We start from the raw sequence: 13,479 nt of genomic DNA on the forward strand, positions 1-13,479 counted from the left end.
CGCAGAGGGGCACCTGCCGGGGTGTCCCTCCGCCGCGCGTCGCGTCGGGTGTGTGCTCCCTGTTCTGCCCTGGGAGGATCCTCAACGCCTTTTGCCTCCTCCCTCCCTTCTCCACGGGTACTTTTAATTTCTCTGATTTGTAGGCTTAAAAGCTGGTCCGTCCTTTTTTGCCTTCTCCTCTCACGAGGTCTGCGTTTTATACTTTTTTTTTTTTTTTTCCTTGCAGCGTTTTAGAAAAGTTTTTCTTTTTCTGTGTTTCAAAGAGGGAGATGTAATCTGAGAACTCATTGTAAGGGACCGAAAGTAGATTATACAGCTTGTCTTCTCTTCTCTTTTCTTTTTTTCTTTTTCCCCCTCCCTGCGTATATCCAGCCGTGTAGAGGCCTCAATAGTGAGATTGCATTTCTTCCATTTTTGAAGATGCGAGTGTGAGTGTGCTCCTTCCTTTTGAGACGAGGGGCCGAATTTTCTTCTTTGTAGTCCCAAAATAGTCCCAAAACTATGTAATCGACACTCGAAGTTTTACCTAAATGCAAAGTAAAGGTTTTATGACGTCTAGACACCTAATATAGCAGCACCTCAGGTTTACCTGTTTTTTTTTTTAATCGGAGTTCCATTTGCCAACATACAGCATAACACCCAGTGCTCATCCAGTCAAGTGCCCCCCTCAGTGCCCGTCACCCAGTCACCCCCACCCCCCGCCCACCTCCCCTTCCACCACCCCTAGTTGTTTCCCAGAGTTAGGAGTCTCTCATGTTCTGTCTCCCTTTCTGATATTTCCCACTCATTTTTTCTCCTTTCCCCTTTATTCCCTTTCACTATTTATTATATTCCCCAAATGAATGAGACCGTATTATATATATATGTATATGTATACTATTTATAATATATATATATATAATGTTCTTCTCCGATTGGAGGGTATTATGCTGAGTGAAATAAGTCAGTCGGGTTACCTGTTTTTTTGAGTAGAGACCATTTGTTTTTAGCAAGTATCGCTGATTATAGTTTTACAGTTTTACTTGTATGACTGTGTACCTGTGTGTGTGTGTGTGTGTGTGTGTGTGTGTGTGTGTCTCTCTCTTTACAGGTGAGACTCTAACTTTGACACAAGCTTTTGATACGTTTCTCTTTACAGTATTTTTTTAAAAAAGGATTTCATGCTCCTCAACCACTCCTGTCATTTTCGAGAGACCTATCAACATATTTCTGTAAATGAGAATTTGTTTTAATTATGCAGACCTAAAATCTTAGAATCTGCAATCCCTGTTAATTGATTCATTCATCCTTTTATGACTGGTGGAGACAGACACTAGGAGTACTGATTTTTATGGCATTTTTCAGTTCAGCGCAATTAAATGTTTTTAGTGATGCCATGTGACTTCTTTGTGTTAGCTCACATTTTATTGCTCTGCTTGAAAAACAACTTTGTGATGATCATCTCAGTATTACAAATTGATCAGTGATAGGAAATGTTCACCTTAAGAGGTTTTAATTAGAAATAACGTGATTGTATCTTTTTCTCTACAAAATAAAAATACTTTTATGCCTGCTGTTTCCCAGTTTTCTTTGAGGAAGGGAGGTGTACATTTTCCTTAAAGACCTCAGAGCATAAATTTTTTTGGAAGTTCAAATGTATAAAATGGAAGAGTTCAGACAGCAGATTCACACATGGATAATTGGCTTTCCAGTGTGTTTCTTGAAATGTGAACAGTATGCCCACTTTTTTCATTAGCTATCTCTCATTTTTAACCCTAATATTCTTAGATAAACTTCAAAAATGCCAGGCTGCCTAGTTAAATAGGCCTTTTTCCTCATTAATTGGCTTTCTTTGTTTTTCATGTTCTGGTGTCACATTGTCTTTCATTTTGTTTCTTTGAAGTTTTGAATTGTGTTTTCTAGGCTTACCATTGTTTTGATTTTCACTTGCATTTTAGTTTGCTTGTCCTGTTAAATCTAGGTGGGAGGGACTGTGGCATAGACCATAGCTGAGCTGTCAGGATGGTTAAATAAAAATAGATTATTGAAGTTTAGGTCGTTACAACATTGTGAACAAGTGTTCATGTTTTGTGTAAAAGTTATACGTAATAGCATATATAATTTTGAAAGACTGGTATGATTTAAGAGCCATAGTGATGAAGCTTCCAGAAATTTTGGTAGTCTTTAGGATCCATTAATACAGGTGCTGTTGTAGCTACTGTTGACATTCACAGTCAGATAATTCTTTGAAGGGGGCTGTTTTGTATGTTGTAAGGTAAATTTAACAGCAGGAGCCCCGGCCCCCATCTCTCCAGTAGTGATAACCAAAAAAATATTTCCACATGTTGGCAGATGTACCCTGGCAAGATTCTCCTTGTTGAGAATCACTGCATTGATAGAGTATAACGCCTTTCTGGGAACTGTGTTCTGATTTCTGCCCTACCTTGTACTGGGTAGAGCCATTATTCGAATCAGTTCAGTTCTGGCTATCACAAGTGTAATAAAAAGATTTGGAGGAGAGTAATCATTGTCAGTGACCTATCATCCCTACCACATTCATAGAATGTTGTTGAAGTTATTGGAAGAGATATTTAGCAAGACTTGGGGAACAGAGGAGACAATAGCTTTACTCCCAAATACTTGGGGCTGTCAGAAAAAATTAGTTTCATGAAGTCATAACAGGTACAACTGAGACCTTTTGGTGGGTGGTAATGGGTACCAGTGATTCTCAGTGTGTCTGAGGAGTGGAGTGTCTGTCTCAGTGGAGGTGTCTGAGGTCCTTTTAGGGAGTACATAAAATTCAAACTATGTTCATAATAGTGCTAAAATGTTACCTCTTTTTTTATTGACATTTTCATCAATGATGTGAAAATAGTAGTGGATAATGCTGTTCTTGTCTTAGGGAAAATTGAGGCAGAGGCACCATATTGGACTAATAGTCATTGTATTCATCACACACATATTTTAAAAAGTTCTCGTGGAAATAGTAAGACATGCTAATTTTAGTAAATTCTGACTGTCTTAAATAAGCCATGTTAAAATGGGAAGTACACATAAAGCTGTATGCTAAAAAGTAGAATGGTTGTTTTGAGAAAAGCACCTGATTGATTTGTGAGCTAATGTAGTGTTTCTCTCTTGGAGCTCTTTTATCTGGGGGAAAAAAAATGAGCTGTGGGTCTTGACACTTGGACCATTTAACATTTACTTGAAAGTGAAGTGAGCCTGTCTCTTTAAGGAAAACAGCTGACAACATTGGTGGCCAAATGATAAATTTGAACTTTAAGATAAATACTAGAATTTTGGAAAGCTTGTCTCTGTCACTGTGAGACTGACAGCTTCCTGGTAGTTAAAAAAAAAATGTTTCTGGTTAGGTTGATAGTGATATTAATGATCCATGTTTTTAAAAATACGTATTTTCTAATATGTCAACATTTGGAAAATAATCCTAATTTTGATGTAATAAAATCATACATTGGTAAAAGGCACATTTATTTATTTATTTATTTTTTTCACGGCTGGTTCTTATTTTATTGGACTGGATTTCAGTGCTTCTGTGATGTAAACCAAACAAAAGATTAAATGTTTAGTCGAGGGGATGAAGCCACCCACAAATTTGGGCAAACTTAAGGTAATTGGAATCAGGGAAAAGTCTAAGGGGAAGGCCTTGTTTCCTTGTTTCCTAACAGTTCTAAAAGATTTAATGATCAGTTTTATGGAAAAATTCGAAATGTCCAGATGTCCTTTAGGCAGGAGAAACAGGCAAGACCGGAGGACGTAGGCAGTAGGGGCAGACGGACTGCAGCACGGACGGCTGGGCTGGAGAAGCCGCTTTCCCGTTGGTTGGTCCGTGGGTTGAGGATGCTTTCCTCAGACAAGAAAAGGCACATTTAAAGTGCAGTGTAGACCTATGAATTTTTTTTTAGAATTTTATTTTTGAGTAATTTGTACACCCAACGTGGGGCTCGAACCCACAGCCCTGAGATTAAGAGTTACAGGCTCTACCTGCAAAGTACCCCTACATCGGTGGATTTTAGTGCACTTATGTAAGGGATTTATTGATGTGATTTCATCTTTGATACTGTAATTAACCTTTAATCAGTTACTACTTGTGGAGTTTTGGGGTAGTATCAAAAGAATATCCACAACTATTTGAAAAGGCTATTGAAATAGTGTGACACCAGGTTTTCTTCATATATGTCTACCAAAACAACTTGTCAAAAGGATTGAATGCAGAAGCAGACAGGAATATAGCTGTCTTTGATTAAGCTATAATTAAGGAGATTAGCAATAATGTAAGACAGTGAGATTAGTGTCACTAAATTTTTTGTTTTGGAGAAAAGTTTTTAAAAATTATTTATGTTAACATGTAACAGATTTCTTGGTACTTAACTACATAAACACTTAAAAATTGGTCTCCATTATAATTCCAGTGCAGTAAATGTTGGCAGACATAATCCATATAAGCAAAAGATCCTTGGGGCCCTCAATAAGTCTTAAGAGTTGTAAAAGGAGTCTGTGACCAAAAAGTTTGAGAACTTGAGAATTGCTGCCATATAGGAACAGCTAAGTGCTGCCTCAAGCTGCTATTTCCAGTGGTGGTGTCATTGTAGCATTTCTGGGTGGTTTTTGGACAGTTGGGAGGGATGGACACACATGTGGTTTAAATTTTTTTGTTGTTGTAGATGCAGAACTGGATAACCTTTAGGGACGGTAACAGTGATTTTGGGTTTCAGATTTTAGGATTTAGAGATTGTGTAATGAATTACTTGGTGCCAAATAAATGTTGGCTGTGGTTTTGGAATGTAGTGTTTTACCTTAAATCTGTTGTCAGTTCATGTGTTTAGATGGAGAAGTTAGAAGATAAGGTATTGGAATTGAATACATTTATGAGCCTATTCAGTTCCTATTCCTATTCCCTAGTCACCCCCATCCCCTACCCTCACCCCTCCCAGGTGAAAGCATTCTGGCCAGAATGAAGCCATTTGGATTCCTATTTTTTCATATTTTGGTGGGGTGGGAGGCATCTTTTTTTTTTTTCTGTATGTTCATTGCTCTGATTATTCAGCAGCTTTTAAATATTGCATATTCTCAGTTTATGATTCACAAAACAGCATTGGAGGAGGTATTAGTTCCCTTTAAGTTGGTTAAATGGAGGCTTGAAGTAGTTACATGTCCAGTGTCTTAAGGGTGCTTTAGTTGTAGATAGGGGTTTACTTAATTCCACGGTGGGTTCTATGTTCCGTTCTCATTCCAGTACTATACGGTCTCCTGTGGGCTTTGTTGGGAACTGTGTTTGATCAGCTCAGTTGGAATCCGTTTAAAAGTCTTAGGTAGAATTAATTTTCAAGATCACATTTCTTGTGTGTAGAATATTTGAATCTCAAGATTTTTTGTTTTGTTTTTTTTTTACTGGTGACATGTATTATATACATGAAGGGTATGTAAAGTATAAAACACTACTGAACCTAAGATCTTAGAATGTATTTTTAGTTTTATTTATTTAAAGCCACGTACAGGTTTACTACTCTACATACTCCCACTTTGTGACCACCGCGTTCTGTGGATTGTGTTATTTTTTAATCTTTGGGTTGTAGGTCTGCAGAATTAGGATTTAGAGATTCACATTTGTGGAAATTTAAGGATTTGGGAAGGAAAAAAGTAGGGATTTTGTTAGATATCTTATTTGTCTATCTCTTCTGTCACAGAATTGTCTTTCAAATTTATATTCCTTCTGTGTTTTGTCCAGAAATCAGCTTCTTGAATTTTATGATGGCTTTTATAGTTTTTGGGTTGTTTCAGAATAGGGTTCCTGTCATTTTGGTCATCAAAAACATCTTGCATTTCGTGGAGTTAGTGTGTTTTGATACTATAACAACATATTTTTGACTATTAATACTTTTCTAATATATCTTTATAATTTTTCAGGTTCTCTATTTTATTTAGATTTTCTTCATTTTCAAGTTGTACTTGGCAAACTGATGCTTGAGTATTGTAGTCTGGCTGGTTGTTGTTTTACTTCTCCCAGCCCCTTGGGGAGAGTGGGCAAGGGGGCAGTTGGAAATGGCCTTAGGAAGGAAGAATAACTTAGCCATTATTATAACTGAGAAATAAGTACTCTTTCTCTGCATAATCAGCCTTGCATTTCCAAAGTTTCGCCCTGAGATTCATTAGACTTTAGTCCCATCGAGCATAAATTATTACTGGGCCCTCTGCCTCTGCCTATTAAACACTGGCTGATTGACCTGGAATACGTTTTTTTTTTTTTTAAAGATTTATTTATTTATTTATTCATTCATTCATTCATTCATTCATTCATTCAGAGAGAGAGAGGCAGAGACACAGGCAGAGGGAGAAGCAGGCTCCATGCAGGGAGCCCGACGTGGGACTCAATCCCGGGTCTCCAGGATCACACCCCGGGCTGCAGGCGGCGCTAAACCGCTGTGCCACCGGGGCTGCCCCTGGAATACGTTTTTTAAGAATATAGTGAGGTCGTAAATATGTTTGGTACCACTTACACAGAATACATGGAGGGTGAATTAGTGATTCTTTGTAAAATTTCTTGGTGATCAAATACATTGTCTTGGTTATTGGCTTGACTAAGCTACTAGTAAAATTAAAAAGTTCTATGTTAAACTTCTTGTAAAAGAGATTGTATTATTTGAGTTAAGAATTATTATTGACTGTACATTTAGGTACTTTAGGAAAAGATCTCTTATTCCTCTTCTATCCAGTATCCTTTCTTTCCTGCTTAATCCCAGTGGGCACATTATGTTTAGGGTTAAAGCCTCTTTACAGCAAATTATATTGCGGTGAATTGTTACATTAGTTTTTTGATTTGTCTGATTGCTTCCAACGAAGACTGTCCAGCAAGTGATGCTTCAATTTTAACTTGACTAAAACTGGGAAGAAATGATAAGTGTTTTCTGTTGGCTAGTAGCTATTAATTTTAAGGCAGTTGACTTTGTTGATACCCTAGGGGACAACATATTCCACATGTCCAATATGAGGAGGCAGGGATTCATCGATAGTTGGGATGCACAGTCATTAAACATTAGCTATTTGGGAAAACTCCATTGGTGATTTGTTGTTCTTTCCTTTCCTGTGTTAATCATCTGTCTGGATGATGCTCTCCCTCCCACCCCCATCAAAGCCATTTGGAGTGCACACCTCCTTAAGGATATTTTTTGGGATAGCCTTGGTTCTTTGTTTCTGTAGTATTTATTTTAAGCTTTTACGTTACACTAACTTGTTTTAAGGATCTGAATCCTAGACCGAATCTAAGATTGTCACTGAGAGCAGAGACTGTCTTTTTATTCCTGAGTTTAGTGTTGTCTTTCGTACATATTTAGGAGTTCAGTAAATTTCAGCCTAATAAATGCTATACTTTCTGGCAAAATGAAGTTAAATGAGAAAAAGGTGCTTCAAGAAAAGAATGGATTTCTCCATGCAATACTACAATTAGAAATAGTAAATGCAAAGCAAACTATGCTTTATTTATTGCTCCAGGAAACTGCTAAGGCATCAGGATTATCAAACTTCATCAATCCAGTTTTTCTAAAAGATTTTATTTATTTTTTTTATGAGAGACAGAGAGAGAGGCAGAGACATAGACAGAGGGAGAAGCAGGCTCCCTGCAGGGAGCCGGATGCGTACTCTATTCCAGTACCCTGGGATCATGACCTGAGCCTAAGGCAGCTGCTCAACTGCTGAGCCACCCAGGTGTCCGAGAAATCCATTTTTAAAGTCTTGTTTATTTCTTTTTACAATGATGTGTTTTGAGTAGCATAAACTGATTTTTAAAAATTTAATAATCAAAACGCTAATTATTTTAAATTGAACATTTATTTTGTGTCCCTTGCTGCCAGGGACTAATTTTAGGGTGTTATTTTTGCCTCCTTGCTACCACTTAGTTTAATGGTGAATGGTAGAATTAGATGATTTTGACCTTTTGTATGACATCATTTATTTAAAATAATTTAACAAGTTGAAATAAACCTTTATAAAGTGCAAAGTGAAAATATCTTAGTTCTTTTTGGTGTGCTTTTATGTATCTATAGCCAATTTTTTTTTTCAAATATATAAAATTACGTATCAGGAAAGATGTTACAGACACTTCAGCATAGAGATTAGATGCCTCGGTTCTTAATCTGGTCCAATGAATTTAGGCAAGCCGTTGTTTCTCTACGTTCTTCATCTTTAACATGGAGACAGTTAATAGTAGAGTTGTTAAGAACAATTGGGAATATTGTAAAGTACTTGACATGTTGTCTGGAATATGTTGAGGTTTCAGTGAATACTATTATCATAATTATATTCCAGGGCTTTTTTTCAGCTGATAATGTTTGTAGGCATCTTTCCATGCTACTCACATATAATAATCACCTCATTCTTTTTATATGGCATGGTATTATGTTGTTAGAATGTACTGTAATTAACCAGTCCTCTATTATATTAGTGGATATTTAGGTGGTTTCCAGTTAGTATATTGTATACAGTGCTCCAGTGAACAACCTTGGGCATCTTTTTGTGTTATTCCTATGAGAACGGTCAAATTCCACAACCTCTGGAGTCACAGAGGTACTTACTCCACCCCCTCAAAGAGGATAATTCTGAGATAATAGGCATTACTTATTTCAAGTTTATTGTTGGATTTTGGGCCTGTATTTGACCTGTCTTATCTATTGTACCCCTATCCTACAGTGGCTGGAAATTTGGATTTTTGTGTTACAGTTCATATATTGGAACTGTATTGTGAATTAAAAAATGCTTCCCTAACTTCGGGTCCTTTGGTTTGAATCTTGTGTCCTAGTATTTCTGTAAGATAGATTTTTTTTTTTTTTTAAGATTTTATTTATTTATTCATGAGAGACACACAGAGAGAGAGAGGGGCAGAGACACAGGCAGAGGGAGAAGCAGGCTCCATGCAGGGAGCCTGACATGGGACTTGATCCCCGGTCTCCAGGATCACGCCCTGGACTGAAGGCGGTCTAAACCGCTGAGCCACCCAGGCTGCCCTGTAAGATAGATTACTAGAGATGAAGTTGCTCTACATAAACTTTTAAAATTGATACATGCATTTTTAATTTTAATGAATATTGTCAGATTGCTTTTATGTTCATTTCCATTGTGCTGGATAAGAGTGCTCATTTTCTTACACTATTACCAATATTGTATGTTTATATCTTTCATTTTTAATAGATGTATATCAACTTTGTTTTTCTGTAATCTGACAGAAAAATAGTTGTCCTCGTTTCCTTGCCTAATGTGCAGTGAAACTTTTTTTAGTTGATTTAAGAACTCTATGCATTGAGACTATTTGTCTTTTGAGATAGATTGCATGTATTTTTTCTCGCTTATCGTTTGTTTTAACTTTGCTTATATTTTTGTTGTATAAAAGCTAAAATCTTTTTATGTAGGTAAATCTTGTGTATGGCTTTTGAGTTTTGTGTGTCTTGCTTAAATGTGGTTCTAAAATAGTGTTAATTTTTTAATATTTTGAAATATTTCTAGTTCTTTAATATGGCATCTAGAATCTAGATTTTAAAATGGATAACCAAACCCATTTGAGTGTTCTTATTTTCCTCAGTGACTTGAAATGGTTATTAGCATAATGTATCCAGAGATTGATCATACTTTGTATATATAGCCACTAAACTACAGTTAACAAATCCTAGGAACTTATATAATTAGCGCTATCATTACCGTACCAGAGTGGTTCTTGACATTTCAAGTATACCTATTAAGTTAGATGCTTAAACTTTTGAAGTAAATATATAGCTGAAATAAGCAACCTACAGTCATGCACTAATTTCACAAAAATGTACTACTCTAAGTACCTAAATGTTTATCCTAAGTGAGTTGTGTTACCCTACAGCCTAGCATCGGGAAAGGACTTTTCCTTTGAGTATTGGATTAAAACTGTGCTTGGAAACTACTCTTTTTTTTTTTTTTAATTTTTTTTATTTATTTATGATAGTCACAGAGAGAGAGAGAGAGGCAGAGACATAGGCAGAGGGAGAAGCAGGCTCCATGCACCGGGAGCCCGATGTGGGATTCGATCCCGGGTCTCCGGGATCACGCCCTGGGCCAAAGGCAGGCGCCAAACCGCTGCGCCACCCAGGGATCCCTGGAAACTACTCTTTAGTGTTAATAGATATGATATAGTTTTTAAATTCCTGGTTTGCCATCCAGTGTAAAGAAGAGATTTAGTAAAGTCTAATATAAGTCCCTAGAGGTACAACTTCTGGATAATACTATAACTAGTGACAGAAGTGAAACCAGAGTGATATGTAACTAGTAGCTGTGAAATCAAGTCTGCATTCTTTCTATTTTATCAGATGGCTTCTGAGTTAAGAGCAAACTTATAGAAAAAAAGAATTTTGAATTCCAATACCAGAAATCATGGAAGTTTTTAAGGAAGCTGTTTTAGGAAGATATGCTTGGTAGGAGTGTGGATGGTGGACTGGCATGGCAAGGGAGAAAGAAGAATGGGAACAAGGTGCCAAGAGTCAAAGCTGGTGTAGTCGGAATGGAATTGTTACAGAGTGTTAAAACTTAAAAAAAGAAAGAAAGGGAAAAATGGGCACATGTCCTGTGTAAGCTTTGCTTTGATGAAAATATTTTATTTATTTGAGAGAATGTGAGAGCACGAGCAGAGGGGAGGGGCAGAGGGTGATAGAGAAGCAGACTGGGCTCAATCTCAGGACTCCGAGGTCATGACCTGAGCCCAAGGCAGATGCTTAACTGACTGAGCTAGCCAGACACCCCTGATGAAAGTGTTTTAAATATTGCAAAGAAAATATCCAGGCAGCCCTGGTGGCCCAGCTGGTTTAGCGCCACCTTCAGCTCAGGGCGTGATCCTGGAGACCTGGATCCAGTCCCACGTTAGGCTCCCTACATGGAGCCTGCTTCTCCGAGAACTCTGCCTGTGTCTCTGCCTCTCTCTCTCTGCCTCTCATGAATAAATAAATAAAACCTTAAAAAAAAAATCCCATTTTCTAAGGCAGAGAAAAATTCTGCAAATACTTAACACTGTTCCCACCTGCCTCCGCCCTAGGCTCCACTCTCCTGCTCACCAAAACAGGTGGAATGGAGAAGTAATGTTTTGCCCTCTCTTTTGATTTTGAGAGGGAGCAAAGTACATATATGTACTATAAGTGTAGGTATGTATTTATATCTCACTCTGATCCAGAAAAGATTAAGACAGAATGCTTTAGTCACATGTTAAAACCCAGCAAAATGTTTTGCATAAAAGGTTGAGTGAAAAGGAAAAAGGATAGAAATACAAAACAGCAAGAAATTAGGGTACAAGTTCTTACAGATAGTGATACTTGTATTGTTGTAGAGAACTTGTCGGATGGCCCGTTTCACTCTGAGAATTCAGAGTATCCTAAAAGTAAAGATAAATCCTATTTGTGAGATGAAAATAAGCTGCTCAGAAAAAGCACAAGTGTTCTTCATAGTAAAAACCTGAAAGACATTTTAATGAATCACAAATACTGTATGTAGTTCTGTATCTACTCTGGTTTTTGTTTCATGTAATTGTAGAGTTTTATTTTAAATATGGACTAATATCTGAAGAAAACTAAATGCTGGTAAAAATGTCTATAGAAATGATCTCTAATGTGTTTGAGAATGGGAGGAATAACTTTGCATTGTTAGGATTGATGGCTGTCTGGTGTATTGTTCCAGGAGAAGGTCTGTAAAGCAGAATCCTTTAAATTACCCACTATTGGAGTATGTATTTTTGTTTTGTTAGAAACAAATCAGCAAATAAAAGATCTTTAAGTTGTTTTATCACTCTACTTGATTTCTAATATTAGAATTGAATGGAAAACTTGACTTTCTCCATTTGAAGTACTGTCATGGTTAATGTTTCTACTTGGGACATTTTGGATATTCAAAGCATATGTCAGCCTGGAATTTCTAGTCCAGCTTCTTAAGATTAAGCCATTTTTTATTGGCTTTTTATTTTGTAATTTTCAGAACATGTATTTCTTTTTTTCCCTTTGATTTTGATTTATTTTTATTCTCTTAGATGTGTTCTTGAATCCGTGTATGTTCTTTTTTTAATTTTTTTTAATTTTTAAAAGATTTTATTTATTTACTCTTGAGAGACAGAGAGAGAGAGAGGCAGAGACGCAGGCAGAGAGAGAAGCAGGCTCCATGCAGGGAGCCTGACGTGGGACTTGATTCCAGGTCTCCAGGATCGCACCCTGGACTGAAGGCTGCGCTAAACCGCTGAGCCACCCGGGCTGCCCCTGAATCGGTATATATTCTATATGTGTACGTGAATTAGATATATGCTCTATCTATATAGATATATGTGTGTAGATATATGCTATATATGTTCTTTCCTGAATTAGATGGGACAAATAAATGTGATTTTAATTTAGATGATGTGACTATATTTTGAATAAAGTAAATAGAAAGCTATAATTTGCATCTGATTTGTTTCCCTATCAAAATGTTAGTGTGGAAACTCATAAAAATCAACATATTTTTCAAATTAGGGTGAGCAGATTTGATGTGAATTTAGAAACATTAGTTTGTATCCTAATATTCTGGTGTTATTTTTGAAGTAGATAGGGCCTTTCCAAGCATTGTTTTTTGTGTGACAATGAAAAACTTGAATATTTGAGAAAGAAAAAAATGGGGAAGATAAGTGAGCCTTAACTTCACAGAGAGTGGGTATTCATATTTTGATGACCCAACTCAACTGGTAATGGATTTCCCCATCAGAAAAGGAACGAATGCAGAGAAACATACTACTTGCTCAAAACAAAACAAAACAAACAATCCAGTTGAGGTTTATTACCTGAAGTTACGAAAATGTGAATTCATTTCACACTGGACTTGAAATCTCTCCTTGTTTGAACGAAGTCTGACTAGAGTGAGCTTGCACTTGTTTTCATTTCTGGCTTTACTCAATGTTAAAATACTTTATTAAAGTATTCGTAATCCTGTGTGATAGTCACGAAGGGTTCTAGTTTACTTGGAGAAACTTCTATGAAGCAATGAAAAATACGAGAGAAAAATCACTTTGGGATATGTAGTAAGTGTACTCTTCCGTTTAGTACCTAATTTATCTGAAATTAGAGTATGAAGGAGAATTCTCAAATGGTTAGGCAGTTTTGAGGGCTACATTTCTGAGGTCAGTTTTATGGAACCTGACGATAACTATGTGTTTATTGACAAAAATCTGAACTAGCCAAGACATGAATGCCTTTACACTTAGGTTAATTTGTATATTTTAATCATGGGAGATGCTACATGAATTTGAAAAATAGGACATTAATGTAAGATATATGTGGTCTGAGGCAGTGATTGGTGGTCATGTGGATCCCCAGCTCTGTGAATTAACATAGCATTTATATAGCTTTGCAGTTCAGGTTATAGGAGTAGGAGAAAGGATCTGACATGAATTAATTGCTGTAACAGATAATATATCTGACTTACATTTATTTAGTAAATGTTATTATAAACCTGGATTAAAATTGA

At 36.7% G+C, this 13,479-nt stretch overlaps 1 protein-coding gene across 2 annotated transcripts in view; it reads left to right on the forward strand.

Moving 5' to 3' along the window:
• The first annotated feature begins 3,503 nt into the window (after positions 1–3,503).
• Positions 3,504–13,479, forward strand: part of PAPOLA (poly(A) polymerase alpha) — a 53,279-nt gene continuing 43,303 nt past the window's right edge. The window contains exon 1 of one of the 2 annotated variants that reach the window (XM_072839857.1): positions 3,504–12,264. The gene's annotated coding sequence lies outside the window, so the exon portion shown is untranslated. The remainder of the gene's footprint in view (positions 12,265–13,479) is intronic. The other variant, XM_072839856.1, reaches the window with a different exon arrangement.

Source organism: Canis lupus, chromosome 9 (genome assembly GCF_048164855.1).
Source record: "Canis lupus baileyi chromosome 9, mCanLup2.hap1, whole genome shotgun sequence".
Classification (NCBI taxonomy): Eukaryota; Metazoa; Chordata; class Mammalia; order Carnivora; family Canidae; genus Canis; species Canis lupus.